Below are 24485 nucleotides of genomic sequence, written 5' to 3'. Positions count from 1 at the left end.
AAAGTTGAGGTTTTAAAAACCGTTTTAAGTATAAAGAAATGTAAGCAGATGCAATCATACACTGTTTCCAAAAGTCTGTGTCCTTTTTAGAGTTTAGACATTTTTTTTCTCGAATTTCTAGAAAAAAACTGGTTGAATCGTTCTGAAATTTCGGTCATATATACCCTATATTTGTGCTCAGCATTTCCAGTAGAAATTCAGTCACGAGTGCATGTAGGGGGCCAATAAAAAATTAGATAAGAAAAAAAGGTTTTTGACCAACCCTGTATCAGGAAAAGCTGCAAATGACTAGAAACTTTGAAAAAAATGTACTAACTTTGTATTTTCGTGAGAACAGCAAGGGAGAAGTCACTATTCAATGAGATATGAGTATTTCAAATTATGAAAAATAAAATTTGTATTTCTCGCGCATGACCAATTAATAACCATTTACTAAAAATACTCATATCACATTGAATATAGACTTGTCACATATACAATTTTGGTCATATATAGCCAATTGGTACTCACCATTTCCAGTAAAAATTCAGTCACGAGTGCATTTAGAAGACCAACAAAATTTTTAATAAGAAAAAAAATGTTTTTGATCACCCTGTATCAGAAAAAGCTGCAAATGGTTTGCATTTAAAAAAAACTATTGTACAGGATTTGTGCAGCATTTGTGCATTTTCGTGAGAATAGCTCATATATTTACGAAAATTTAAATGTTTTCCATAAAAATTCCAATTTTTTATCGCATGATTTTTTGCTTATAACATGTCGAGTTTTCAACCAATTTTTACGAAATCTGCAGAAAACACGCCGCTATACATTTGACCAAAATTTCAGAATGATTCGCCAAGTATTTTTTTTAGAAATTTGACAAAATGGGTGAAACTTCAAAAACGACACAGACTTTTGGCTATATAGTGTATACTGTATATGAAGTTGTTTTATTATTAGGGTGGCCATATTTGATCAGGAAAAAATGTGGGAAATTAGGATCATAAGTGCAGGAACATCGCCATCGGTATATCGGGTTTTTGAGTGTCCTTAGAAATGTGTAAAAAGCGTGCGTACCACTAGAAATATGTGTGAAGCATTCGTTGTGTGTATGTGTGTGTGTGTGTGTGTGTGTGTGTGTGCCACGTGTGAAAAGGCAATTGGTAAACTTACCAATAGAGGTGCAAAGCCAGACAGGTGTATGAAGCTTGCTTGCTCATAGAAATTCGTGACCCATTTAGTGGAACCAGATACATGCTACTTAGTAACCCCCTAAAGCTCACGACTTTCAAACAAATGACACCAATAAGCTTATTGGTTGCAATTGCTCGAAAGTAGCATGCTTTCGCGCTGCTAAGTAGCACGTGTATTCTTGTGTGGTGGTCGAGTGGTCAGAATGACGGACTCGCATCAAGAAAATCCGCGTTCGAACCCCCACCGCCGCCACAGTGGTGGTCGACTAAAGTTGGTTTTCTGTAGTTTCCAAATTCGAGGCCCGAATGCGAGCCGATCTCCCAGTAAAGAACGTCTCGCCATAGAGAGCAACAGGCCCACAACGGTACAAATATTCAAACATCACCCGTCACTTATAATTTTAATATAAATATAAATTGTATATAATTCAAATAAATTATATTTATATTTTAAATATAATTACTATAAAAATTCATACACAATACTATACACGTACTCAGACTGTTAGGTACACACACTTACACTTCCAGCACAACTGAATCGGTAGTAAATTGCCCTTGGCGACAGACCGGAGTTATGCTCGGTTTGAAAGAAAGAAAACGTGTATTCCAATCTTTAAGGTGAGTTTTGTACCCAGAAAAATGCTCAAGGAGCGTGCAGTATAAATAACACCTTTAGTAATCTACTCAAGTAGCTTCTATATTATAATTTTATAACGGTGTCTTCATTCCGTCGTAACACGAGTCGACCCCTAAATTTTGACAGAAAAAGAAGAGTTGCACCCTTTGCCCACCTCTAGTTCCGACGGTGATAATCCCGCTACGTCTTTTCCCGTTTCTACCTTCCAGCAAAATAATGCCGTTTCATACTCAGGTAATAACCTCAACGAGGGCCGGAATGGAGTGTCTCCACTTGGGATAACATGTGTCAAGTCACAGTCTCCTATATAATCATGGATATTACCAAGCACCAACACGTTCTATAGCAGAAAGTCGGTCTCCCGCGTGACAGGCGGGGACACTTACCACTATACTACCGAGGAGGCGATCAGACGCCTGAAATCTAAGAACTATTTTGAAAGTTATGTAAGAATTCACAGAACTACCGAATTCAAACGGGACGATCAAAATACAACATTCTCCCCGGCGGGGAATCGAACCCCGGTCTCCCGCGTGGATACTTACCACTATACTACCGAGGAGGCGATCAGACACCTGAAATCTAAGAACTATTTTGAAAGTAATGTAATAATTCACAGAACTACCGAATTCAAACGGGACGATCAAAATACAACATTCTCCCCGGCGGGGAATCGAACCCCGGTCTCCCGCGTGGATACTTACCACTATACTACCGAGGAGGCGATCAGACACCTGAAATCTAAGAACTATTTTGAAAGTAATGTAATAATTCACAGAACTACCGAATTCAAACGGGACGATCAAAATACAACATTCTCCCCGGCGGGGAATCGAACCCCGGTCTCCCGCGTGACAGGCGGGGATACTTACCACTATACTACCGAGGAGGCGATCAGACACCTGAAATCTAAGAACTATTTTGAAAGTAATGTAATAATTCACAGAACTACCGAATTCAAACGGGACGATCAAAACACAACATTCTCCCCGGCGGGGAATCGAACCCCGGTCTCCCGCGTGGATACTTACCACTATACTACCGAGGAGGCAATCAGACATGTGAAATCTAAGAACTATTTTGAAAGTAATGTAATAATTCACAGAACTACCGAATTCAAACGGGACGATCAAAATACAACATTCTCCCCAGCGGGGAATCGAACTCCGGTCTCCCGCGAGACAGGCGAGGATACTTACCACTATACTACCGAGGAGGCGATTAGACACCTGAAATCTAAGAACTATTTTGAAAGTAATGTAATAATTCACAGAACTACCGAATTCAAACGGGACGATCAAAATACAACATTCTCCCCGGCGGGGAATCGAACCCCGGTCTCCCGCGTGACAGGCGGGGATACTTACCACTATACTACCGAGGAGGCGATCAGACACCTGAAATATAAGAACTATTTTGAAAGTAATGTAATAATTCACAGAACTACCGAATTCAAACGGGACGATCAAAACACAACATTCTCCCCGGCGGGGAATCGAACCCCGGTCTCCCGCGTGACAGGCGGGGATACTTACCACTATACTACCGAGGAGGCGAGCAAACGCCTGAAATCTAAGAACTATTTTGAAAGTAATGTAATAATTCACAGAACTACCGAATTCAAACGGGACGATCAAAATACAACATTCTCCCCGGCGGGGAATCGAACCCCGGTCTCCCGCGTGACAGGCGGGGATACTTACCACTATACTACCGAGGAGGCGAGCAGACACCTGAAATCTAAGAACTATTTTGAAAGTAATGTAATAATTCACAGAACTACCGAATTCAAACGGGACGATCAAAATACAACATTCTCCCCGGCGGGGAATCGAACCCCAGTCTCCCGCGTGACAGGCGGGGATACTTACCACTATACTACCGAGGAGGCGATCAGACACCTGAAATCTAAGAACTATTTTGAAAGTAATGTAATAATTCACAGAACTACCGAATTCAAACGGGACGATCGAAACACAACATTCTCCCCGGCGGGGAATCGAACCCCGGTCTCCCGCGTGACAGGCGGGGATACTTACCACTATACTACCGAGGAGGCGAGCAGATGCCTGAAATCTAAGAACTATTTTGAAAGTAATGTAATAATTCACAGAACTACCGAATTCAAACGGGACGATCAAAATACAACATTCTCCCCGGCGGGGAATCGAACCCCGGTCTCCCGCGTGACAGGCGGGGATACTTACCACTATACTACCGAGGAGGCGATCAGACACCTGAAATCTAAGAACTATTTTGAAAGTAATGTAATAATTCACAGAACTACCGAATTCAAACGGGACGATCAAAACACAACATTCTCCCCGGCGGGGAATCGAACCCCGGTCTCAGGCGTGGATACTTACCACTATACTACCGAGGAGGCAATCAGACACGTGAAATCTAAGAACTATTTTGAAAGTAATGTAATAATTCACAGAACTACCGAATTCAAACGGGACGATCAAAATACAACATTCTCCCCGGCGGGGAATCGAATCCCGGTCTCCCACGTGACAGGCGGGATACTTACCACTATACTACCGAGGAGGCGAGCAGACACCTGAAATCTAAGAACTATTTTGAAAGTTATGTAAGAATTCACAGAACTACCGAATTCAAACGGGACGATCAAAATACAACATTCTCCCCGGCGGGGAATCGAACCCCGGTGTCCCGCGTGACAGTCGGGGATACTTACCACTATACTACCGAGGATGCGATCAGACACCTGAAATCTAAGAACTATTTTGAAAGTAATGTAATAATTCACAGAACTACCGAATTCAAACGGGACGATCAAAATACAACATTCTCCCCGGCGGGGAATCGAACCCCGGTCTCCCGCGTGACAGGCGGGGATACTTACCACTATACTACCGAGGAGGCGAGCAGACACCTGAAATCTAAGAACTATTTTGAAAGTAATGTAATAATTCACAGAACTACCGAATTCAAACGGGACGATCAAAATACAACATTCTCCCCGGCGGGGAATCGAACCCCGGTTTCCCGCGTGGATACTTACCACTATACTACCGAGGAGGCGAGCAGACACCTGAAATCTAAGAACTATTTTGAAAGTTATGTAAGAATTCACAGAACTACCGAATTCAAACGGGACGATCAAAATACAACATTCTCCCCGGCGGGGAATCGAACCCCGGTGTCCCGCGTGACAGTCGGGGATACTTACCACTATACTACCGAGGAGGCGATCAGACACCTGAAATCTAAGAACTATTTTGAAAGTAATGTAATAATTCACAGAACTACCGAATTCAAACGGGACGATCAAAATACAACATTCTCCCCGGCGGGGAATCGAACCCCGGTCTCCCGCGTGACAGGCGGGGATACTTACCACTATACTACCGAGGAGGCGAGCAGACACCTGAAATCTAAGAACTATTTTGAAAGTAATGTAATAATTCACAGAACTACCGAATTCAAACGGGACGATCAAAATACAACATTCTCCCCGGCGGGGAATCGAACCCCGGTCTCCCGCGTGACAGGCGGGGATACTTACCACTATACTACCGAGGAGGCGATCAGACACCTGAAATCTAAGAACTATTTTGAAAGTAATGTAATAATTCACAGAACTACCGAGTTCAAACGGGACGATCAAAATACAACATTCTCCCCGGCGGGGAATCGAACCCCGGTCTCAGGCGTGACAGGCGGGGATACTTACCACTATACTACCGAGGAAACGATCAGACACCTGAAATCTAAGAACTATTTTGAAAGTAATGTAATAATTCACAGAACTACCGAATTCAAACGGGACGATCAAAATACATCATTCTCCCCGGCGGGGAATCGAACCCCGGTCTCCCGCGTGACAGGCGGGGATACTTACCACTATACTACCGAGGAGGCGAGCAGACGCCTGAAATCTAAGAACTATTTTGAAAGTAATGTAATAATTCACAGAACTACCGAATTCAAACGGGACGATCAAAATACAACATTCTCCCCGGCGGGGAATCGAACCCCGGTCTCCCGCGTGACAGGCGGGGATACTTACCACTATACTACCGAGGAGGCGAGCAGACACCTGAAATCTAAGAACTATTTTGAAAGTAATGTAATAATTCACAGAACTACCGAATTCAAACGGGACGATCAAAATACAACATTCTCCCCGGCGGGGAATCGAACCCCGGTCTCCCGCGTGACAGGCGGGGATACTTACCACTATACTACCGAGGAGGCGATCAGACACCTGAAATCTAAGAACTATTTTGAAAGTAATGTAATAATTCACAGAACTACCGAATTCAAACGGGACGATCAAAATACAACATTCTCCCCGGCGGGGAATCGAACCCCGGTCTCCCGCGTGACAGGCGGGGATACTTACCACTATACTACCGAGGAGGCGATCAGACACCTGAAATCTAAGAATTCTTTTGAAAGTAATGTAATAATTCACAGAACTACCGAATTCAAACGGGACGATGAAAATACAACATTCTCCCCGGCGGGGAATCGAACCCCGGTCTCCCGCGTGAATACTTACCACTATACAACCGAGGAGGCGATCAGACACCTGAAATCTAAGAACTATTTTGAAAGTAATGTAATAATTCACAGAACTACCGAATTCAAACGGGACGATCAAAATACAACATTCTCCTCGGCGGGGAACCGAACCCCGGTCTCCCGCGTGACAGGCGGGGATACTTACCACTATACTACCGAGGAGGCGAGCAGACACCTGAAATCTAAGAACTATTTTGAAAGTAATGTAATAATTCACAGAACTACCGAATTCAAACGGGACGATCAAAATACAACATTCTCCCCGGCGGGGAATCGAACCCCGGTCTCCCGCGTGACAGGCGGGGATACTTACCACTATACTACCGAGGAGGCAATCAGACACGTGAAATCTAAGAACTATTTTGAAAGTAATGTAATAATTCACAGAACTACCGAATTCAAACGGGACGATCAAAATACAACATTCTCCCCGGCGGGGAATCGAATCCCGGTCTCCCACGTGACAGGCGGGATACTTACCACTATACTACCGAGGAGGCGAGCAGACACCTGAAATCTAAGAACTATTTTGAAAGTTATGTAAGAATTCACAGAACTACCGAATTCAAACGGGACGATCAAAATACAACATTCTCCCCGGCGGGGAATCGAACCCCGGTGTCCCGCGTGACAGTCGGGGATACTTACCACTATACTACCGAGGAGGCGATCAGACACCTGAAATCTAAGAACTATTTTCAAAGTAATGTAATAATTCACAGAACTACCGAATTCAAACGGGACGATCAAAATACAACATTCTCCCCGGCGGGGAATCGAACCCCGGTCTCCCGCGTGACAGGCGGGGATACTTACCACTATACTACCGAGGAGGCGAGCAGATGCCTGAAATCTAAGAACTATTTTGAAAGTAATGTAATAATTCACAGAACTACCGAATTCAAACGGGACGATCAAAATACAACATTCTCCCCGGCGGGGAATCGAACCCCGGTCTCCCGCGTGACAGGCGGGGATACTTACCACTATACTACCGAGGAGGCGATCAGACACCTGAAATCTAAGAACTATTTTGAAAGTAATGTAATAATTCACAGAACCACCGAATTCAAACGGGACGATCAAAACACAACATTCTCCCCGGCGGGGAATCGAACCCCGGTCTCAGGCGTGGATACTTACCACAATACTACCGAGGAGGCAATCAGACACGTGAAATCTAAGAACTATTTTGAAAGTAATGTAATAATTCACAGAACTACCGAATTCAAACGGGACGATCAAAACACAACATTCTCCCCGGCGTGGAATCGAACCCCGGTCTCAGGCGTGGATACTTACCACTATACTACCGAGGAGGCAATCAGACACGTGAAATCTAAGAACTATTTTGAAAGTAATGTAATAATTCACAGAACTACCGAATTCAAACGGGACGATCAAAATACAACATTCTCCCCGGCGGGGAATCGAATCCCGGTCTCCCACGTGACAGGCGGGATACTTACCACTATACTACCGAGGAGGCGAGCAGACACCTGAAATCTAAGAACTATTTTGAAAGTTATGTAAGAATTCACAGAACTACCGAATTCAAACGGGACGATCAAAATACAACATTCTCCCCGGCGGGGAATCGAACCCCGGTGTCCCGCGTGACAGTCGGGGATACTTACCACTATACTACCGAGGAGGCGATCAGACACCTGAAATCTAAGAACTATTTTGAAAGTAATGTAATAATTCACAGAACTACCGAATTCAAACGGGACGATCAAAATACAACATTCTCCCCGGCGGGGAATCGAACCCCGGTCTCCCGCGTGACAGGCGGGGATACTTACCACTATACTACCGAGGAGGCGAGCAGACACCTGAAATCTAAGAACTATTTTGAAAGTAATGTAATAATTCACAGAACTACCGAATTCAAACGGGACGATCAAAATACAACATTCTCCCCGGCGGGGAATCGAACCCCGGTCTCCCGCGTGACAGGCGGGGATACTTACCACTATACTACCGAGGAGGCGATCAGACACCTGAAATCTAAGAACTATTTTGAAAGTAATGTAATAATTCACAGAACTACCGAGTTCAAACGGGACGATCAAAATACAACATTCTCCCCGGCGGGGAATCGAACCCCGGTCTCAGGCGTGACAGGCGGGGATACTTACCACTATACTACCGAGGAGTCGATCAGACACCTGAAATCTAAGAACTATTTTGAAAGTAATGTAATAATTCACAGAACTACCGAATTCAAACGGGACGATCAAAATACATCATTCTCCCCGGCGGGGAATCGAACCCCGGTCTCCCGCGTGACAGGCGGGGAATACTTACCACTATACTACCGAGGAGGCGAGCAGACGCCTGAAATCTAAGAACTATTTTGAAAGTAATGTAATAATTCACAGAACTACCGAATTCAAACGGGACGATCAAAATACAACATTCTCCCCGGCGGGGAATCGAACCCCGGTCTCCCGCGTGACAGGCGGGGATACTTACCACTATACTACCGAGGAGGCGAGCAGACACCTGAAATCTAAGAACTATTTTGAAAGTAATGTAATAATTCACAGAACTACCGAATTCAAACGGGACGATCAAAATACAACATTCTCCCCGGCGGGGAATCGAACCCCGGTCTCCCGCGTGACAGGCGGGGATACTTACCACTATACTACCGAGGAGGCGATCAGACACCTGAAATCTAAGAACTATTTTGAAAGTAATGTAATAATTCACAGAACTACCGAATTCAAACGGGACGATCAAAATACAACATTCTCCCCGGCGGGGAATCGAACCCCGGTCTCCCGCGTGACAGGCGGGGATACTTACCACTATACTACCGAGGAGGCGATCAGACACCTGAAATCTAAGAATTCTTTTGAAAGTAATGTAATAATTCACAGAACTACCGAATTCAAACGGGACGATGAAAATACAACATTCTCCCCGGCGGGGAATCGAACCCCGGTCTCCCGCGTGAATACTTACCACTATACTACCGAGGAGGCGATCAGACACCTGAAATCTAAGAACTATTTTGAAAGTAATGTAATAATTCACAGAACTACCGAATTCAAACGGGACGATCAAAATACAACATTCTCCTCGGCGGGGAACCGAACCCCGGTCTCCCGCGTGACAGGCGGGGATACTTACCACTATACTACCGAGGAGGCGAGCAGACACCTGAAATCTAAGAACTATTTTGAAAGTAATGTAATAATTCACAGAACTACCGAATTCAAACGGGACGATCAAAATACAACATTCTCCCCGGCGGGGAATCGAACCCCGGTCTCCCGCGTGACAGGCGGGGATACTTACCACTATACTACCGAGGAGGCAATCAGACACGTGAAATCTAAGAACTATTTTGAAAGTAATGTAATAATTCACAGAACTACCGAATTCAAACGGGACGATCAAAATACAACATTCTCCCCGGCGGGGAATCGAATCCCGGTCTCCCACGTGACAGGCGGGATACTTACCACTATACTACCGAGGAGGCGAGCAGACACCTGAAATCTAAGAACTATTTTGAAAGTTATGTAAGAATTCACAGAACTACCGAATTCAAACGGGACGATCAAAATACAACATTCTCCCCGGCGGGGAATCGAACCCCGGTGTCCCGCGTGACAGTCGGGGATACTTACCACTATACTACCGAGGAGGCGATCAGACACCTGAAATCTAAGAACTATTTTGAAAGTAATGTAATAATTCACAGAACTACCGAATTCAAACGGGACGATCAAAATACAACATTCTCCCCGGCGGGGAATCGAACCCCGGTCTCCCGCGTGACAGGCGGGGATACTTACCACTATACTACCGAGGAGGCGAGCAGATGCCTGAAATCTAAGAACTATTTTGAAAGTAATGTAATAATTCACAGAACTACCGAATTCAAACGGGACGATCAAAATACAACATTCTCCCCGGCGGGGAATCGAACCCCGGTCTCCCGCGTGACAGGCGGGGATACTTACCACTATACTACCGAGGAGGCGATCAGACACCTGAAATCTAAGAACTATTTTGAAAGTAATGTAATAATTCACAGAACCACCGAATTCAAACGGGACGATCAAAACACAACATTCTCCCCGGCGGGGAATCGAACCCCGGTCTCAGGCGTGGATACTTACCACAATACTACCGAGGAGGCAATCAGACACGTGAAATCTAAGAACTATTTTGAAAGTAATGTAATAATTCACAGAACTACCGAATTCAAACGGGACGATCAAAATACAACATTCTCCCCGGCGGGGAATCGAATCCCGGTCTCCCACGTGACAGGCGGGATACTTACCACTATACTACCGAGGAGGCGAGCAGACACCTGAAATCTAAGAACTATTTTGAAAGTTATGTAAGAATTCACAGAACTACCGAATTCAAACGGGACGATCAAAATACAACATTCTCCCCGGCGGGGAATCGAACCCCGGTGTCCCGCGTGACAGTCGGGGATACTTACCACTATACTACCGAGGATGCGATCAGACACCTGAAATCTAAGAACTATTTTGAAAGTAATGTAATAATTCACAGAACTACCGAATTCAAACGGGACGATCAAAATACAACATTCTCCCCGGCGGGGAATCGAACCCCGGTCTCCCGCGTGACAGGCGGGGATACTTACCACTATACTACCGAGGAGGCGAGCAGACACCTGAAATCTAAGAACTATTTTGAAAGTAATGTAATAATTCACAGAACTACCGAATTCAAACGGGACGATCAAAATACAACATTCTCCCCGGCGGGGAATCGAACCCCGGTTTCCCGCGTGGATACTTACCACTATACTACCGAGGAGGCGATCAGACACCTGAAATCTAAGAACTATTTTGAAAGTAATGTAATAATTCACAGAACTACCGAATTCAAACGGGACGATCAAAATACATCATTCTCCCCGGCGGGGAATCGAACCCCGGTCTCGCTCGTGACAGGCGGGGATACTTACCACTATACTACCGAGGAGGCGATCAGACACCTGAAATCTAAGAACTATTTTGAAAGTAATGTAATAATTCACAGAACTACCGAATTCAAACGGGACGATCGAAACACAACATTCTCCCCGGCGGGGAATCGAACCCCGGTCTCCCGCGTGACAGGCGGGGATACTTACCACTATACTACCGAGGAGGCGAGCAGATGCCTGAAATCTAAGAACTATTTTGAAAGTAATGTAATAATTCACAGAACTACCGAATTCAAACGGGACGATCAAAATACAACATTCTCCCCGGCGGGGAATCGAACCCCGGTCTCCCGCGTGACAGGCGGGGATACTTACCACTATACTACCGAGGAGGCGATCAGACACCTGAAATCTAAGAACTATTTTGAAAGTAATGTAATAATTCACAGAACTACCGAATTCAAACGGGACGATCAAAACACAACATTCTCCCCGGCGGGGAATCGAACCCCGGTCTCAGGCGGGGATACTTACCACTATACTACCGAGGAGGCGATCAGACACCTGAAATCTAAGAACTATTTTGAAAGTAATGTAATAATTCACAGAACTACCGAGTTCAAACGGGACGATCAAAATACAACATTCTCCCCGGCGGGGAATCGAACCCCGGTCTCCCGCGTGACAGGCGGGGATACTTACCACTATACTACCGAGGAGTCGATCAGACACCTGAAATCTAAGAACTATTGTGAAAGTAATGTAATAATTCACAGAACTACCGAATTCAAACGGGACGATCAAAATACATCATTCTCCCCGGCGGGGAATCGAACCCCGGTCTCCCGCGTGACAGGCGGGGATACTTACCACTATACTACCGAGGAGGCGAGCAGACGCCTGAAATCTAAGAACTATTTTGAAAGTAATGTAATAATTCACAGAACTACCGAATTCAAACGGGACGATCAAAATACAACATTCTCCCCGGCGGGGAATCGAACCCCGGTCTCCCGCGTGACAGGCGGGGATACTTACCACTATACTACCGAGGAGGCGAGCAGACACCTGAAATCTAAGAACTATTTTGAAAGTAATGTAATAATTCACAGAACTACCGAATTCAAACGGGACGATCAAAATACAACATTCTCCCCGGCGGGGAATCGAACCCCGGTCTCCCGCGTGACAGGCGGGGATACTTACCACTATACTACCGAGGAGGCGAGCAGACACCTGAAATCTAAGAACTATTTTGAAAGTAATGTAATAATTCACAGAACTACCGAATTCAAACGGGACGATCAAAATACAACATTCTCCCCGGCGGGGAATCGAACCCCGGTCTCCCGCGTGACAGGCGGGGATACTTACCACTATACTACCGAAGAGGCGATCAGACACCAGAAATCTAAGAACTATTTTGAAAGTAATGTAATAATTCACAGAACTACCGAATTTAAACGGGACGATCAAAATACAACATTCTCCCGGCGGGGAATCGAACCCCGGTCTCCCGCGTGACAGGCGGGGATACTTACCACTATACTACCGAGGAGGCGATCAGACACCTGAAATCTAAGAACTATTTTGAATGTAATGTAATAATTCACAGAACTACCGAATTCAAACGGGACGATCAAAATACAACATTCTCCCCGGCGGGGAATCGAACCCCGGTCTTACGCGTGACAGGCGGGGATACTTACCACTATACTACCGAGGAGGCGATCAGACACCTGAAATCTAAGAACTATTTTGAATGTAATGTAATAATTCACAGAACTACCGAATTCAAACGGGACGATCAAAATACAACATTCTCCCCAGCGGGGAATCGAACCCCGGTCTCCCGCGTGACAGGCGGGGATACTTACCACTATACTACCGAGGAGGCGATCAGACACCTGAAATCTGAGAACTATTTTGAAAGTAATGTAATAATTCACAGAACTACCGAATTCAAACGGGACGATCAAAAGACAACATTCTCCCCGGCGGGGAATCGAACCCCGATCTCCCGCGTGATTGGCGGGGATACTTACCACTATACTACCGAGGAGGCGATCAGACACCTGAAATCTAAGAACTATTTTGAAAGTAATGTAATAATTCACAGAACTACCGAATTCAAACGGGACGATCAAAATACAACATTCTCCCCGGCGGGGAATCGAACCCCGGTCTCCCGCGTGACAGGCGGGGATACTTACCACTATACTACCGAGGAGGCGATCAGACACCTGAAATCTAAGAACTATTTTGAAAGTAATGTAATAATTCACAGAACTACCGAATTCAAACGGGACGATCAAAATACAACATTCTCCCCGGCGGGGAATCGAACCCCGGTCTCCCGCGTGACAGGCGGGGATACTTACCACTATACTACCGAGGAGGCGATCAGACACCTGAAATCTAAGAACTCTTTTGAAAGTAATGTAATAATTCACAGAACTACCGAATTCAAACGGGACGATCAAAATACAACATTCTCCCCGGCGGGGAATCGAACCCCGGTTTCCCGCGTGGATACTTACCACTATACTATCGAGGAGGCGATCAGACACCTGAAATCTAAGAACTATTTTGAAAGTAATGTAATAATTCACAGAACTACCGAATTCAAACGGGACGATCAAAATACATCATTCTCCCCGGCGGGGAATCGAACCCCGGTCTCGCGCGTGACAGGCGGGGATACTTACCACTATACTACCGAGGAGGCGATCAGACACCTGAAATCTAAGAACTATTTTGAATGTAATGTAATAATTCACAGAACTACCGAATTCAAACGGGACGATCAAAATACAACATTCTCACCGGCGGGGAATCGAACCCCGGTCTCCCGCGTGACAGGCGGGGATACTTACCACTATACTACCGAGGAGGCGATCAGACACCTGAAATCTAAGAACTATTTTGAATGTAATGTAATAATTCACAGAACTACCGAATTCAAACGGGACGATCAAAATACAACATTCTCCCCGGCGGGGAATCGAACCCCGGTCTCCCGCGTGACAGGCGGGGATACTTACCACTATACTACCGAGGAGGCGATCAGACACCTGAAATCTGAGAACTATTTTGAAAGTAATGTAATAATTCACAGAACTACCGAATTCAAACGGGACGATCAAAAGACAACATTCTCCCCGGCGGGGAATCGAACCCCGATCTCCCGCGTGATTGGTGGGGATACTTACCACTATACTACCGAGGAGGCGATCAGATACCTGAAATCTAAGAACTATTTTGAAAGTAATGTAATAATTCACAGAACTACCGAATTCAAACGGGACGATCAAAATACAACATTCTCCCCGGCGGGGAATCGAACCCCGGTCTCCCGCGTGACAGGCGGGGATACTTACCACTATACTACCGAGGAGGCGATCAGACACCTGAAATCTAAGAACTATTTTGAAAGTAATGTAATAATTCACAGAACTACCGAATTCAAACGGGACGATCAAAATACAACATTCTCCCCGGCGGGGAATCGAACCCCGGTCTCCCGCGTGACAGGCGGGGATACTTACCACTATACTACCGAGGAGGCGATCAGACACCTGAAATCTAAGAACTCTTTTGAAAGTAATGTAATAATTCACAGAACTACCGAATTCAAACGGGACGATCAAAATACAACATTCTCCCCGGCGGGGAATCGAACCCCGGTTTCCCGCGTGGACACTTACCACTATACTACCGAGGAGGCGATCAGACACCTGAAATCTAAGAACTATTTTGAATGTAATGTAATAATTCACAGAACTACCGAATTCAAACGGGACGATCAAAATACAACATTCTCACCGGCGGGGAATCGAACCCCGGTCTCCCGCGTGACAGGCGGGGATACTTACCACTATACTACCGAGGAGGCGATCAGACACCTGAAATCTAAGAACTATTTTGAAAGTAATGTAATAATTCACAGAACTACCGAATTCAAACGGGACGATCAAAACACAACATTCTCCCCGGCGGGGAATCGAACCCCGGTCTCCCGCGTGACAGGCGGGGATACTTACCACTATACTACCGAGGAGGCGAGCAGATGCCTGAAATCTAAGAACTATTTTGAAAGTAATGTAATAATTCACAGAACTACCGAATTCAAACGGGACGATCAAAATACAACATTCTCCCCGGCGGGGAATCGAACCCCGGTCTCCCGCGTGACAGGCGGGGATACTTACCACTATACTACCGAGGAGGTGAGCAGACACCTGAAATCTAAGAACTATTTTGAAAGTAATGTAATAATTCACAGAACTACCGAATTCAAACGGGACGATCAAAGTACAACATACTCCCCGGCGGGGAATCGAACACCGGTCTCCCGCGTGACAAGCGGGGATACTTACCACTATACTACCGAGGAGGCGATCAGACACCTGAAATCTAAGAACTATTTTGAAAGTAATGTAATAATTCACAGAACTACCGAATTCAAACGGGACGATCAAAATACAACATTCTCCCCGGCGGGGAATCGAACCCCGGTCTCCCGCGTGAATACTTACCACTATACTACCGAGGAGGCGATCAGACACCTGAAATCTAAGAACTATTTTAAAGTAATGTAATACTTCACAGAACTACCGAATTCAAACGGGACGATCAAAATACAACATTCTCCCCGGCGGGGAATCGAACCCCGGTCTCCCGCGTGACAGGCGGGGATACTTACCACTATACTACCGAGGAGGCGAGCAGACACCTGAAATCTAAGAACTATTTTGAAAGTAATGTAATAATTCACAGAACTACCGAATTCAAACGGGACGATCAAAATACAACATTCTCCCCGGCGGGGAATCGAACCCCGGTCTCCCGCGTGACAGGCGGGGATACTTACCACTATACTACCGAGGAGGCGATCAGACACCTGAAATCTAAGAACTATTTTGAAAGTAATGTAATAATTCACAGAACTACCGAATTCAAACGGGACGATCAAAATACAACATTCTCCCCGGCGGGGAATCGAACCCCGGTCTCCCGCGGGACAGGCGGGGATACTTACCACTATACTACCGAGGAGGCGATCAGACACCTGAAATCTAAGAACTATTTTGAAAGTAATGTAATAATTCACAGAACTACCGAATTCAAACGGGACGATCAAAATACAACATTCTCCCCGGCGGGGAATCGAACCCCGGTCTCCCGCGTGACAGGCGGGGATACTTACCACTATACTACCGAGGAGGCGATCAGACACCTGAAATCTAAGAATTCTTTTGAAAGTAATGTAATAATTCACAGAACTACCGAATTCAAACGGGACGATCAAAATACAACATTCTCCCCGGCGGGGAATCGAACCCCGGTCTCCCGCGTGAATACTTACCACTATACTACCGAGGAGGCGATCAGACACCTGAAATCTAAGAACTATTTTGAAAGTAATGTAATAATTCACAGAACTACCGAATTCAAACGGGACGATCAAAATACAACATTCTCCCCGGCGGGGAATCGAACCCCGGTCTCCCGCGTGACAGGCGGGGATACTTACCACTATACTACCGAGGAGGCGAGCAGACACCTGAAATCTAAGAACTATTTTGAAAGTAATGTAATAATTCACAGAACTACCGAATTCAAACGGGACGATCAAAATACAACATTCTCCCCGGCGGGGAATCGAACCTCGGTCTCCCGCGTGACAGGCGGGGATACTTATCACTATACTACCGAGGAGGCGATCATACACCTGAAATCTAAGAACTATTTTGAAAGTAATGTAATAATTCACAGAACTACCGAATTTAAACGGGACGATCAAAATACAACATTCTCCCCGGCGAGGAATCGAACCCCGGTCTCCCGCGTGACAGGCGGGGATACTTACCACTATACTACCGAGGAGGTGAGCAGACACCTGAAATCTAAGAACTATTTTGAAAGTAATGTAATAATTCACAGAACTACCGAATTCAAACGGGACGATCAAAGTACAACATACTCCCCGGCGGGGAATCGAACCCCGGTCTCCCGCGTGACAAGCGGGGATACTTACCACTATACTACCGAGGAGGCGATCAGACACCTGAAATCTAAGAACTATTTTGAAAGTAATGTAATAATTCACAGAACTACCGAATTCAAACGGGACGATCAAAATACAACATTCTCCCCGGCGGGGAATCGAACCCCGGTCTCCCGCGTGACAGGCGGGGATACTTACCACTATACTACCGAGGAGGCGATCAGACACCTGAAATCTAAGAACTCTTTTGAAAGTAATGTAATAATTCACAGAACTACCGAATTCAAACGGGACGATCAAAATACAACATTCTCCCCGGCGGGGAATCGAACCCCGGTCTCCCGCGTGACAGGCGGGGATACTTACCACTATACTACCGAGGAGGCGATCAGACACCTGAAATCTGAGAACTATTTTGAAAGTAATGTAATAATTCACAGAACTACCGAATTCAAACGGGACGATCAAAAGACAACATTCTCCCCGGCGGGGAATCGAACACCGATCTCCCGCGTGATTGGCGGGGATACTTACCACTATACTACCGAGGAGGCGATCAGACACCTGAAATCTAAGAACTATTTTGAAAGTAATGTAATAATTCACAGAACTACCGAATTCAAACGGGACGATCAAAATACAACATTCTCCCCGGCGGGGAATCGAACCCCGGTCTCCCGCGTGACAGGCGGGGATACTTACCACTATACTACCGAGGAGGCGATCAGACACCTGAAATCTAAGAACTATTTTGAAAGTAATGTAATAATTCACAGAACTACCGAATTCAAACGGGACGATCAAAATACAACATTCTCCCCGGCGGGGAATCGAACCCCGGTCTCCCGCGTGACAGGCGGGGATACTTACCACTATACTACCGAGGAGGCGATCAGACACCTGAAATCTAAGAACTCTTTTGAAAGTAATGTAATAATTCACAGAACCACCGAATTCAAACGGGACGATCAAAATACAACATTCTCCCCGGCGGGGAATCGAACCCCGGTCTCCCGCGTGAATACTTACCACTATACTACCGAGGAGGCGATCAGACACCTGAAATCTAAGAACTATTTTAAAGTAATGTAATACTTCACAGAACTACCGAATTCAAACGGGACGATCAAAATACAACATTCTCCCCGGCGGGGAATCGAACCCCGGCCTCCCGCGTGACAGGCGGGGATACTTACCACTATACTACCGAGGAGGCGAGCAGACACCTGAAATCTAAGAACTATTTTGAAAGTAATGTAATAATTCACAGAACTACCGAATTCAAACGGGACGATCAAAATACAACATTCTCCCCGGCGGGGAATCGAACCCCGGTCTCCCGCGTGACAGGCGGGGATACTTACCACTATACTACCGAGGAGGCGATCAGACACCTGAAATCTAAGAACTATTTTGAAAGTAATGTAATAATTCACAGAACTACCGAATTTAAACGGGACGATCAAAATACAACATTCTCCCCGGCGGGGAATCGAACCCCGGTCTCCCGCGTGACAGGCGGGGATACTTACCACTATACTACCGAGGAGGCGTTCAGGCACCTGAAATCTAAGAACTATTTTGAATGTAATGTAATAATTCACAGAACTACCGAATTCAAACGGGACGATCAAAATACAACATTCTCCCCGGCGGGGAATCGAACCCCGGTCTCCCGCGTGACAGGCGGGGATACTTACCACTATACTACCGAGGAGGCGATCAGACACCTGAAATCTGAGAACTATTTTGAAAGTAATGTAATAATTCACAGAACTACCGAATTCAAACGGGACGATCAAAATACAACATTCTCCCCGGCGGGGAATCGAACGCCGGTCTCCCGCGTGACAGGCGGGGATACTTACCACTATACTACCGAGGAGGCGATCAGACACCTGAAATCTAAGAACTATTTTGAAAGTAATGTAATAATTCACAGAACTACCGAATTCAAACGGGACGATCAAAATACAACATTCTCCCCGGCGGGGAATCGAACCCCGATTTCCCGCGTGGATACTTACCACTATACTACCGAGGAGGTGATCAGACACCTGAAATCTAAGAACTATTTTGAATGTAATGTAATAATTCACAGAACTACCGAATTCAAACGGGACGATCAAAATACAACATTCTCCCCAGCGGGGAATCGAACCCCGGTCTCCCGCGTGACAGGCGGGGATACTTACCACTATACTACCGAGGAGGCGATCAGACACCTGAAATCTGAGAACTATTTTGAAAGTAATGTAATAATTCACAGAACTACCGAATTCAAACGGGACGATCAAAAGACAACATTCTCCCCGGCGGGGAATCGAACCCCGATCTCCCGCGTGATTGGCGGGGATACTTACCACTATACTACCGAGGAGGCGATCAGACACCTGAAATCTAAGAACTATTTTGAAAGTAATGTAATAATTCACAGAACTACCGAATTCAAACGGGACGATCAAAATACAACATTCTCCCCGGCGGGGAATCGAACCCCGGTCTCCCGCGTGACAGGCGGGGATACTTACCACTATACTACCGAGGAGGCGATCAGACACCTGAAATCTAAGAACTATTTTGAAAGTAATGTAATAATTCACAGAACTACCGAATTCAAACGGGACGATCAAAATACAACATTCTCCCCGGCGGGGAATCGAACCCCGGTCTCCCGCGTGACAGGCGGGGATACTTACCACTATACTACCGAGGAGGCGATCAGACACCTGAAATCTAAGAACTCTTTTGAAAGTAATGTAATAATTCACAGAACTACCGAATTCAAACGGGACGATCAAAATACAACATTCTCCCCGGCGGGGAATCGAACCCCGGTTTCCCGCGTGGATACTTACCACTATACTATCGAGGAGGCGATCAGACAGCTGAAATCTAAGAACTATTTTGAAAGTAATGTAATAATTCACAGAACTACCGAATTCAAACGGGACGATCAAAATACATCATTCTCCCCGGCGGGGAATCGAACCCCGGTCTCGCGCGTGACAGGCGGGGATACTTACCACTATACTACCGAGGAGGCGATCAGACACCTGAAATCTAAGAACTATTTTGAATGTAATGTAATAATTCACAGAACTACCGAATTCAAACGGGACGATCAAAATACAACATTCTCACCGGCGGGGAATCGAACCCCGGTCTCCCGCGTGACAGGCGGGGATACTTACCACTATACTACCGAGGAGGCGATCAGACACCTGAAATCTAAGAACTATTTTGAATGTAATGTAATAATTCACAGAACTACCGAATTCAAACGGGACGATCAAAATACAACATTCTCCCCGGCGGGGAATCGAACCCCGGTCTCCCGCGTGACAGGCGGGGATACTTACCACTATACTACCGAGGAGGCGATCAGACACCTGAAATCTGAGAACTATTTTGAAAGTAATGTAATAATTCACAGAACTACCGAATTCAAACGGGACGATCAAAAGACAACATTCTCCCCGGCGGGGAATCGAACCCCGATCTCCCGCGTGATTGGCGGGGATACTTACCACTATACTACCGAGGAGGCGATCAGACACCTGAAATCTAAGAACTATTTTGAAAGTAATGTAATAATTCACAGAACTACCGAATTCAAACGGGACGATCAAAATACAACATTCTCCCCGGCGGGGAATCGAACCCCGGTCTCCCGCGTGACAGGCGGGGATACTTACCACTATACTACCGAGGAGGCGATCAGACACCTGAAATCTAAGAACTATTTTGAAAGTAATGTAATAATTCACAGAACTACCGAATTCAAACGGGACGATCAAAATACAACATTCTCCCCGGCGGGGAATCGAACCCCGGTCTCCCGCGTGACAGGCGGGGATACTTACCACTATACTACCGAGGAGGCGATCAGACACCTGAAATCTAAGAACTCTTTTGAAAGTAATGTAATAATTCACAGAACTACCGAATTCAAACGGGACGATCAAAATACAACATTCTCCCCGGCGGGGAATCGAACCCCGGTTTCCCGCGTGGATACTTACCACTATACTACCGAGGAGGCGATCAGACACCTGAAATCTAAGAACTATTTTGAATGTAATGTAATAATTCACAGAACTACCGAATTCAAACGGGACGATCAAAATACAACATTCTCACCGGCGGGGAATCGAACCCCGGTCTCCCGCGTGACAGGCGGGGATACTTACCACTATACTACCGAGGAGGCGATCAGACACCTGAAATCTAAGAACTATTTTGAAAGTAATGTAATAATTCACAGAACTACCGAATTCAAACGGGACGATCAAAACACAACATTCTCCCCGGCGGGGAATCGAACCCCGGTCTCCCGCGTGACAGGCGGGGATATTTACCACTATACTACCGAGGAGGCGAGCAGATGCCTGAAATCTAAGAACTATTTTGAAAGTAATGTAATAATTCACAGAACTACCGAATTCAAACGGGACGATCAAAATACAACATTCTCCCCGGCGGGGAATCGAACCCCGGTCTCCCGCGTGACAGGCGGGGATACTTACCACTATACTACCGAGGAGGTGAGCAGACACCTGAAATCTAAGAACTATTTTGAAAGTAATGTAATAATTCACAGAACTACCGAATTCAAACGGGACGATCAAAATACAACATTCTCCCCGGCGGGGAATCGAACCCCGGTCTCCCGCGTGACAGGCGGGGATACTTACCACTATACTACCGAGGAGGCGATCAGACACCTGAAATCTGAGAACTATTTTGAAAGTAATGTAATAATTCACAGAACTACCGAATTCAAACGGGACGATCAAAAGACAACATTCTCCCCGGCGGGGAATCGAACCCCGATCTCCCGCGTGATTGGCGGGGATACTTACCACTATACTACCGAGGAGGCGATCAGACACCTGAAATCTAAGAACTATTTTGAAAGTAATGTAATAATTCACAGAACTACCGAATTCAAACGGGACGATCAAAATACAACATTCTCCCCGGCGGGGAATCGAACCCCGGTCTCCCGCGTGACAGGCGGGGATACTTACCACTATACTACCGAGGAGGCGATCAGACACCTGAAATCTAAGAACTATTTTGAAAGTAATGTAATAATTCACAGAACTACCGAATTCAAACGGGACGATCAAAATACAACATTCTCCCCGGCGGGGAATCGAACCCCGGTCTCCCGCGTGACAGGCGGGGATACTTACCACTATACTACCGAGGAGGTGAGCAGACACCTGAAATCTAAGAACTATTTTGAAAGTAATGTAATAATTCACAGAACTACCGAATTCAAACGGGACGATCAAAATACAACATTCTCCCCGGCGGGGAATCGAACCCCGGTCTCCCGCGTGACAGGCGGGGATACTTACCACTATACTACCGAGGAGGTGATCAGACACCTGAAATCTAAGAACTATTTTGAAAGTAATGTAATAATTCACAGAACTACCGAATTCAAACGGGACGATCAAAATACAACATTCTCCCCGGCGGGGAATCGAACCCCGGTCTCCCGCGTGACAGGCGGGGATACTTACCACTATACTACCGAGGAGGCGATCAGACACCTGAAATCTAAGAACTCTTTTGAAAGTAATGTAATAATTCACAGAACCACCGAATTCAAACGGGACGATCAAAATACAACATTCTCCCCGGCGGGGAATCGAACCCCGGTCTCCCGCGTGAATACTTACCACTATACTACCGAGGAGGCGATCAGACACCTGAAATCTAAGAACTATTTTAAAGTAATGTAATACTTCACAGAACTACCGAATTCAAACGGGACGATCAAAATACAACATTCTCCCCGGCGGGGAATCGAACCCCGGCCTCCCGCGTGACAGGCGGGGATACTTACCACTATACTACCGAGGAGGCGAGCAGACACCTGAAATCTAAGAACTATTTTGAAAGTAATGTAATAATTCACAGAACTACCGAATTCAAACGGGACGATCAAAATACAACATTCTCCCCGGCGGGGAATCGAACCCCGGTCTCCCGCGTGACAGGCGGGGATACTTACCACTATACTACCGAGGAGGCGATCAGACACCTGAAATCTAAGAACTATTTTGAAAGTAATGTAATAATTCACAGAACTACCGAATTTAAACGGGACGATCAAAATACAACATTCTCCCCGGCGGGGAATCGAACCCCGGTCTCCCGCGTGACAGGCGGGGATACTTACCACTATACTACCGAGGAGGCGTTCAGGCACCTGAAATCTAAGAACTATTTTGAATGTAATGTAATAATTCACAGAACTACCGAATTCAAACGGGACGATCAAAATACAACATTCTCCCCGGCGGGGAATCGAACCCCGGTCTCCCGCGTGACAGGCGGGGATACTTACCACTATACTACCGAGGAGGCGATCAGACACCTGAAATCTGAGAACTATTTTGAAAGTAATGTAATAATTCACAGAACTACCGAATTCAAACGGGACGATCAAAATACAACATTCTCCCCGGCGGGGAATCGAACGCCGGTCTCCCGCGTGACAGGCGGGGATACTTACCACTATACTACCGAGGAGGCGATCAGACACCTGAAATCTAAGAACTATTTTGAAAGTAATGTAATAATTCACAGAACTACCGAATTCAAACGGGACGATCAAAATACAACATTCTCCCCGGCGGGGAATCGAACCCCGATTTCCCGCGTGGATACTTACCACTATACTACCGAGGAGGTGATCAGACACCTGAAATCTAAGAACTATTTTGAATGTAATGTAATAATTCACAGAACTACCGAATTCAAACGGGACGATCAAAATACAACATTCTCCCCAGCGGGGAATCGAACCCCGGTCTCCCGCGTGACAGGCGGGGATACTTACCACTATACTACCGAGGAGGCGATCAGACACCTGAAATCTGAGAACTATTTTGAAAGTAATGTAATAATTCACAGAACTACCGAATTCAAACGGGACGATCAAAAGACAACATTCTCCCCGGCGGGGAATCGAACCCCGATCTCCCGCGTGATTGGCGGGGATACTTACCACTATACTACCGAGGAGGCGATCAGACACCTGAAATCTAAGAACTATTTTGAAAGTAATGTAATAATTCACAGAACCACCGAATTCAAACGGGACGATCAAAATACAACATTCTCCCCGGCGGGGAATCGAACCCCGGTCTCCCG

The 24485-nt window shown here is 45.8% G+C and overlaps 1 protein-coding gene and 82 non-coding genes across 83 annotated transcripts in view; 1 reads left to right on the top strand and 82 right to left on the bottom strand.

Annotated features, from left to right (window-relative positions):
- LOC149081816 (toll-like receptor 9) overlaps positions 1 to 24485 on the top strand; it is an 84625-nt gene that overhangs the window by 354 nt on the left and 59786 nt on the right. The gene's annotated exons all lie outside the window — the stretch shown is intronic.
- TRNAD-GUC (transfer RNA aspartic acid (anticodon GUC)) lies at positions 2633 to 2704 on the bottom strand. Its single transcript has one exon. It is a non-coding gene; the product is annotated as a tRNA-Asp (tRNA).
- On the bottom strand, positions 3128 to 3199 carry TRNAD-GUC (transfer RNA aspartic acid (anticodon GUC)). Its single transcript has one exon. It is a non-coding gene; the product is annotated as a tRNA-Asp (tRNA).
- Positions 3296 to 3367, bottom strand: TRNAD-GUC (transfer RNA aspartic acid (anticodon GUC)). Its single transcript has one exon. It is a non-coding gene; the product is annotated as a tRNA-Asp (tRNA).
- On the bottom strand, positions 3464 to 3535 carry TRNAD-GUC (transfer RNA aspartic acid (anticodon GUC)). The gene has a single exon. It is a non-coding gene; the product is annotated as a tRNA-Asp (tRNA).
- TRNAD-GUC (transfer RNA aspartic acid (anticodon GUC)) lies at positions 3632 to 3703 on the bottom strand. The gene has a single exon. It is a non-coding gene; the product is annotated as a tRNA-Asp (tRNA).
- On the bottom strand, positions 3800 to 3871 carry TRNAD-GUC (transfer RNA aspartic acid (anticodon GUC)). The gene has a single exon. It is a non-coding gene; the product is annotated as a tRNA-Asp (tRNA).
- TRNAD-GUC (transfer RNA aspartic acid (anticodon GUC)) lies at positions 3968 to 4039 on the bottom strand. The gene has a single exon. It is a non-coding gene; the product is annotated as a tRNA-Asp (tRNA).
- TRNAD-GUC (transfer RNA aspartic acid (anticodon GUC)) lies at positions 4630 to 4701 on the bottom strand. Its single transcript has one exon. It is a non-coding gene; the product is annotated as a tRNA-Asp (tRNA).
- TRNAD-GUC (transfer RNA aspartic acid (anticodon GUC)) lies at positions 5125 to 5196 on the bottom strand. Its single transcript has one exon. It is a non-coding gene; the product is annotated as a tRNA-Asp (tRNA).
- TRNAD-GUC (transfer RNA aspartic acid (anticodon GUC)) lies at positions 5293 to 5364 on the bottom strand. The gene has a single exon. It is a non-coding gene; the product is annotated as a tRNA-Asp (tRNA).
- Positions 5629 to 5700, bottom strand: TRNAD-GUC (transfer RNA aspartic acid (anticodon GUC)). Its single transcript has one exon. It is a non-coding gene; the product is annotated as a tRNA-Asp (tRNA).
- On the bottom strand, positions 5797 to 5868 carry TRNAD-GUC (transfer RNA aspartic acid (anticodon GUC)). The gene has a single exon. It is a non-coding gene; the product is annotated as a tRNA-Asp (tRNA).
- Positions 5965 to 6036, bottom strand: TRNAD-GUC (transfer RNA aspartic acid (anticodon GUC)). The gene has a single exon. It is a non-coding gene; the product is annotated as a tRNA-Asp (tRNA).
- Positions 6133 to 6204, bottom strand: TRNAD-GUC (transfer RNA aspartic acid (anticodon GUC)). Its single transcript has one exon. It is a non-coding gene; the product is annotated as a tRNA-Asp (tRNA).
- On the bottom strand, positions 6460 to 6531 carry TRNAD-GUC (transfer RNA aspartic acid (anticodon GUC)). The gene has a single exon. It is a non-coding gene; the product is annotated as a tRNA-Asp (tRNA).
- TRNAD-GUC (transfer RNA aspartic acid (anticodon GUC)) lies at positions 6628 to 6699 on the bottom strand. The gene has a single exon. It is a non-coding gene; the product is annotated as a tRNA-Asp (tRNA).
- Positions 7131 to 7202, bottom strand: TRNAD-GUC (transfer RNA aspartic acid (anticodon GUC)). The gene has a single exon. It is a non-coding gene; the product is annotated as a tRNA-Asp (tRNA).
- On the bottom strand, positions 7299 to 7370 carry TRNAD-GUC (transfer RNA aspartic acid (anticodon GUC)). Its single transcript has one exon. It is a non-coding gene; the product is annotated as a tRNA-Asp (tRNA).
- TRNAD-GUC (transfer RNA aspartic acid (anticodon GUC)) lies at positions 8120 to 8191 on the bottom strand. The gene has a single exon. It is a non-coding gene; the product is annotated as a tRNA-Asp (tRNA).
- On the bottom strand, positions 8288 to 8359 carry TRNAD-GUC (transfer RNA aspartic acid (anticodon GUC)). Its single transcript has one exon. It is a non-coding gene; the product is annotated as a tRNA-Asp (tRNA).
- On the bottom strand, positions 8624 to 8696 carry TRNAD-GUC (transfer RNA aspartic acid (anticodon GUC)). The gene has a single exon. It is a non-coding gene; the product is annotated as a tRNA-Asp (tRNA).
- Positions 8793 to 8864, bottom strand: TRNAD-GUC (transfer RNA aspartic acid (anticodon GUC)). Its single transcript has one exon. It is a non-coding gene; the product is annotated as a tRNA-Asp (tRNA).
- On the bottom strand, positions 8961 to 9032 carry TRNAD-GUC (transfer RNA aspartic acid (anticodon GUC)). The gene has a single exon. It is a non-coding gene; the product is annotated as a tRNA-Asp (tRNA).
- Positions 9129 to 9200, bottom strand: TRNAD-GUC (transfer RNA aspartic acid (anticodon GUC)). Its single transcript has one exon. It is a non-coding gene; the product is annotated as a tRNA-Asp (tRNA).
- TRNAD-GUC (transfer RNA aspartic acid (anticodon GUC)) lies at positions 9624 to 9695 on the bottom strand. The gene has a single exon. It is a non-coding gene; the product is annotated as a tRNA-Asp (tRNA).
- Positions 10127 to 10198, bottom strand: TRNAD-GUC (transfer RNA aspartic acid (anticodon GUC)). The gene has a single exon. It is a non-coding gene; the product is annotated as a tRNA-Asp (tRNA).
- TRNAD-GUC (transfer RNA aspartic acid (anticodon GUC)) lies at positions 10295 to 10366 on the bottom strand. Its single transcript has one exon. It is a non-coding gene; the product is annotated as a tRNA-Asp (tRNA).
- Positions 10957 to 11028, bottom strand: TRNAD-GUC (transfer RNA aspartic acid (anticodon GUC)). Its single transcript has one exon. It is a non-coding gene; the product is annotated as a tRNA-Asp (tRNA).
- Positions 11452 to 11523, bottom strand: TRNAD-GUC (transfer RNA aspartic acid (anticodon GUC)). The gene has a single exon. It is a non-coding gene; the product is annotated as a tRNA-Asp (tRNA).
- Positions 11620 to 11691, bottom strand: TRNAD-GUC (transfer RNA aspartic acid (anticodon GUC)). Its single transcript has one exon. It is a non-coding gene; the product is annotated as a tRNA-Asp (tRNA).
- On the bottom strand, positions 11947 to 12018 carry TRNAD-GUC (transfer RNA aspartic acid (anticodon GUC)). Its single transcript has one exon. It is a non-coding gene; the product is annotated as a tRNA-Asp (tRNA).
- On the bottom strand, positions 12115 to 12186 carry TRNAD-GUC (transfer RNA aspartic acid (anticodon GUC)). The gene has a single exon. It is a non-coding gene; the product is annotated as a tRNA-Asp (tRNA).
- On the bottom strand, positions 12283 to 12354 carry TRNAD-GUC (transfer RNA aspartic acid (anticodon GUC)). The gene has a single exon. It is a non-coding gene; the product is annotated as a tRNA-Asp (tRNA).
- TRNAD-GUC (transfer RNA aspartic acid (anticodon GUC)) lies at positions 12451 to 12522 on the bottom strand. The gene has a single exon. It is a non-coding gene; the product is annotated as a tRNA-Asp (tRNA).
- On the bottom strand, positions 12619 to 12690 carry TRNAD-GUC (transfer RNA aspartic acid (anticodon GUC)). Its single transcript has one exon. It is a non-coding gene; the product is annotated as a tRNA-Asp (tRNA).
- Positions 12785 to 12857, bottom strand: TRNAD-GUC (transfer RNA aspartic acid (anticodon GUC)). The gene has a single exon. It is a non-coding gene; the product is annotated as a tRNA-Asp (tRNA).
- TRNAD-GUC (transfer RNA aspartic acid (anticodon GUC)) lies at positions 13122 to 13193 on the bottom strand. The gene has a single exon. It is a non-coding gene; the product is annotated as a tRNA-Asp (tRNA).
- On the bottom strand, positions 13290 to 13361 carry TRNAD-AUC (transfer RNA aspartic acid (anticodon AUC)). Its single transcript has one exon. It is a non-coding gene; the product is annotated as a tRNA-Asp (tRNA).
- TRNAD-GUC (transfer RNA aspartic acid (anticodon GUC)) lies at positions 13458 to 13529 on the bottom strand. The gene has a single exon. It is a non-coding gene; the product is annotated as a tRNA-Asp (tRNA).
- On the bottom strand, positions 13626 to 13697 carry TRNAD-GUC (transfer RNA aspartic acid (anticodon GUC)). The gene has a single exon. It is a non-coding gene; the product is annotated as a tRNA-Asp (tRNA).
- TRNAD-GUC (transfer RNA aspartic acid (anticodon GUC)) lies at positions 14289 to 14360 on the bottom strand. Its single transcript has one exon. It is a non-coding gene; the product is annotated as a tRNA-Asp (tRNA).
- Positions 14625 to 14696, bottom strand: TRNAD-GUC (transfer RNA aspartic acid (anticodon GUC)). Its single transcript has one exon. It is a non-coding gene; the product is annotated as a tRNA-Asp (tRNA).
- On the bottom strand, positions 14793 to 14864 carry TRNAD-GUC (transfer RNA aspartic acid (anticodon GUC)). The gene has a single exon. It is a non-coding gene; the product is annotated as a tRNA-Asp (tRNA).
- On the bottom strand, positions 15288 to 15359 carry TRNAD-GUC (transfer RNA aspartic acid (anticodon GUC)). Its single transcript has one exon. It is a non-coding gene; the product is annotated as a tRNA-Asp (tRNA).
- TRNAD-GUC (transfer RNA aspartic acid (anticodon GUC)) lies at positions 15456 to 15527 on the bottom strand. The gene has a single exon. It is a non-coding gene; the product is annotated as a tRNA-Asp (tRNA).
- TRNAD-GUC (transfer RNA aspartic acid (anticodon GUC)) lies at positions 15950 to 16021 on the bottom strand. Its single transcript has one exon. It is a non-coding gene; the product is annotated as a tRNA-Asp (tRNA).
- Positions 16118 to 16189, bottom strand: TRNAD-GUC (transfer RNA aspartic acid (anticodon GUC)). Its single transcript has one exon. It is a non-coding gene; the product is annotated as a tRNA-Asp (tRNA).
- On the bottom strand, positions 16286 to 16357 carry TRNAD-GUC (transfer RNA aspartic acid (anticodon GUC)). The gene has a single exon. It is a non-coding gene; the product is annotated as a tRNA-Asp (tRNA).
- Positions 16454 to 16525, bottom strand: TRNAD-GUC (transfer RNA aspartic acid (anticodon GUC)). The gene has a single exon. It is a non-coding gene; the product is annotated as a tRNA-Asp (tRNA).
- TRNAD-GUC (transfer RNA aspartic acid (anticodon GUC)) lies at positions 16781 to 16852 on the bottom strand. Its single transcript has one exon. It is a non-coding gene; the product is annotated as a tRNA-Asp (tRNA).
- TRNAD-GUC (transfer RNA aspartic acid (anticodon GUC)) lies at positions 17117 to 17188 on the bottom strand. The gene has a single exon. It is a non-coding gene; the product is annotated as a tRNA-Asp (tRNA).
- TRNAD-GUC (transfer RNA aspartic acid (anticodon GUC)) lies at positions 17285 to 17356 on the bottom strand. Its single transcript has one exon. It is a non-coding gene; the product is annotated as a tRNA-Asp (tRNA).
- On the bottom strand, positions 17453 to 17524 carry TRNAD-GUC (transfer RNA aspartic acid (anticodon GUC)). The gene has a single exon. It is a non-coding gene; the product is annotated as a tRNA-Asp (tRNA).
- On the bottom strand, positions 17621 to 17692 carry TRNAD-GUC (transfer RNA aspartic acid (anticodon GUC)). The gene has a single exon. It is a non-coding gene; the product is annotated as a tRNA-Asp (tRNA).
- TRNAD-GUC (transfer RNA aspartic acid (anticodon GUC)) lies at positions 17957 to 18028 on the bottom strand. The gene has a single exon. It is a non-coding gene; the product is annotated as a tRNA-Asp (tRNA).
- TRNAD-GUC (transfer RNA aspartic acid (anticodon GUC)) lies at positions 18125 to 18196 on the bottom strand. Its single transcript has one exon. It is a non-coding gene; the product is annotated as a tRNA-Asp (tRNA).
- Positions 18451 to 18522, bottom strand: TRNAD-GUC (transfer RNA aspartic acid (anticodon GUC)). The gene has a single exon. It is a non-coding gene; the product is annotated as a tRNA-Asp (tRNA).
- Positions 18619 to 18690, bottom strand: TRNAD-GUC (transfer RNA aspartic acid (anticodon GUC)). The gene has a single exon. It is a non-coding gene; the product is annotated as a tRNA-Asp (tRNA).
- TRNAD-GUC (transfer RNA aspartic acid (anticodon GUC)) lies at positions 18787 to 18858 on the bottom strand. The gene has a single exon. It is a non-coding gene; the product is annotated as a tRNA-Asp (tRNA).
- TRNAD-GUC (transfer RNA aspartic acid (anticodon GUC)) lies at positions 18955 to 19026 on the bottom strand. Its single transcript has one exon. It is a non-coding gene; the product is annotated as a tRNA-Asp (tRNA).
- Positions 19450 to 19521, bottom strand: TRNAD-GUC (transfer RNA aspartic acid (anticodon GUC)). Its single transcript has one exon. It is a non-coding gene; the product is annotated as a tRNA-Asp (tRNA).
- Positions 19618 to 19689, bottom strand: TRNAD-AUC (transfer RNA aspartic acid (anticodon AUC)). Its single transcript has one exon. It is a non-coding gene; the product is annotated as a tRNA-Asp (tRNA).
- Positions 19786 to 19857, bottom strand: TRNAD-GUC (transfer RNA aspartic acid (anticodon GUC)). The gene has a single exon. It is a non-coding gene; the product is annotated as a tRNA-Asp (tRNA).
- Positions 19954 to 20025, bottom strand: TRNAD-GUC (transfer RNA aspartic acid (anticodon GUC)). The gene has a single exon. It is a non-coding gene; the product is annotated as a tRNA-Asp (tRNA).
- On the bottom strand, positions 20617 to 20688 carry TRNAD-GUC (transfer RNA aspartic acid (anticodon GUC)). Its single transcript has one exon. It is a non-coding gene; the product is annotated as a tRNA-Asp (tRNA).
- On the bottom strand, positions 20785 to 20856 carry TRNAD-AUC (transfer RNA aspartic acid (anticodon AUC)). Its single transcript has one exon. It is a non-coding gene; the product is annotated as a tRNA-Asp (tRNA).
- Positions 20953 to 21024, bottom strand: TRNAD-GUC (transfer RNA aspartic acid (anticodon GUC)). The gene has a single exon. It is a non-coding gene; the product is annotated as a tRNA-Asp (tRNA).
- On the bottom strand, positions 21121 to 21192 carry TRNAD-GUC (transfer RNA aspartic acid (anticodon GUC)). Its single transcript has one exon. It is a non-coding gene; the product is annotated as a tRNA-Asp (tRNA).
- On the bottom strand, positions 21616 to 21687 carry TRNAD-GUC (transfer RNA aspartic acid (anticodon GUC)). Its single transcript has one exon. It is a non-coding gene; the product is annotated as a tRNA-Asp (tRNA).
- On the bottom strand, positions 21784 to 21855 carry TRNAD-GUC (transfer RNA aspartic acid (anticodon GUC)). The gene has a single exon. It is a non-coding gene; the product is annotated as a tRNA-Asp (tRNA).
- TRNAD-GUC (transfer RNA aspartic acid (anticodon GUC)) lies at positions 21952 to 22023 on the bottom strand. The gene has a single exon. It is a non-coding gene; the product is annotated as a tRNA-Asp (tRNA).
- On the bottom strand, positions 22120 to 22191 carry TRNAD-AUC (transfer RNA aspartic acid (anticodon AUC)). The gene has a single exon. It is a non-coding gene; the product is annotated as a tRNA-Asp (tRNA).
- TRNAD-GUC (transfer RNA aspartic acid (anticodon GUC)) lies at positions 22288 to 22359 on the bottom strand. Its single transcript has one exon. It is a non-coding gene; the product is annotated as a tRNA-Asp (tRNA).
- On the bottom strand, positions 22456 to 22527 carry TRNAD-GUC (transfer RNA aspartic acid (anticodon GUC)). Its single transcript has one exon. It is a non-coding gene; the product is annotated as a tRNA-Asp (tRNA).
- On the bottom strand, positions 22624 to 22695 carry TRNAD-GUC (transfer RNA aspartic acid (anticodon GUC)). The gene has a single exon. It is a non-coding gene; the product is annotated as a tRNA-Asp (tRNA).
- On the bottom strand, positions 22792 to 22863 carry TRNAD-GUC (transfer RNA aspartic acid (anticodon GUC)). Its single transcript has one exon. It is a non-coding gene; the product is annotated as a tRNA-Asp (tRNA).
- On the bottom strand, positions 23118 to 23189 carry TRNAD-GUC (transfer RNA aspartic acid (anticodon GUC)). The gene has a single exon. It is a non-coding gene; the product is annotated as a tRNA-Asp (tRNA).
- Positions 23286 to 23357, bottom strand: TRNAD-GUC (transfer RNA aspartic acid (anticodon GUC)). Its single transcript has one exon. It is a non-coding gene; the product is annotated as a tRNA-Asp (tRNA).
- TRNAD-GUC (transfer RNA aspartic acid (anticodon GUC)) lies at positions 23454 to 23525 on the bottom strand. Its single transcript has one exon. It is a non-coding gene; the product is annotated as a tRNA-Asp (tRNA).
- Positions 23622 to 23693, bottom strand: TRNAD-GUC (transfer RNA aspartic acid (anticodon GUC)). The gene has a single exon. It is a non-coding gene; the product is annotated as a tRNA-Asp (tRNA).
- Positions 24117 to 24188, bottom strand: TRNAD-GUC (transfer RNA aspartic acid (anticodon GUC)). Its single transcript has one exon. It is a non-coding gene; the product is annotated as a tRNA-Asp (tRNA).
- On the bottom strand, positions 24285 to 24356 carry TRNAD-AUC (transfer RNA aspartic acid (anticodon AUC)). The gene has a single exon. It is a non-coding gene; the product is annotated as a tRNA-Asp (tRNA).

The sequence above is a fragment of the Pholcus phalangioides genome, unplaced genomic scaffold (genome assembly GCF_987345545.1).
Source record: "Pholcus phalangioides strain wild (caught in Gottingen) unplaced genomic scaffold, Ppha-v1.0 ptg000009l_1, whole genome shotgun sequence".
NCBI classification, from domain to species: domain Eukaryota; kingdom Metazoa; phylum Arthropoda; class Arachnida; order Araneae; family Pholcidae; genus Pholcus; species Pholcus phalangioides.
Note: the sequence above shows the minus strand (reverse complement) of the source record. Positions and strands in the feature narration are given on the sequence as shown.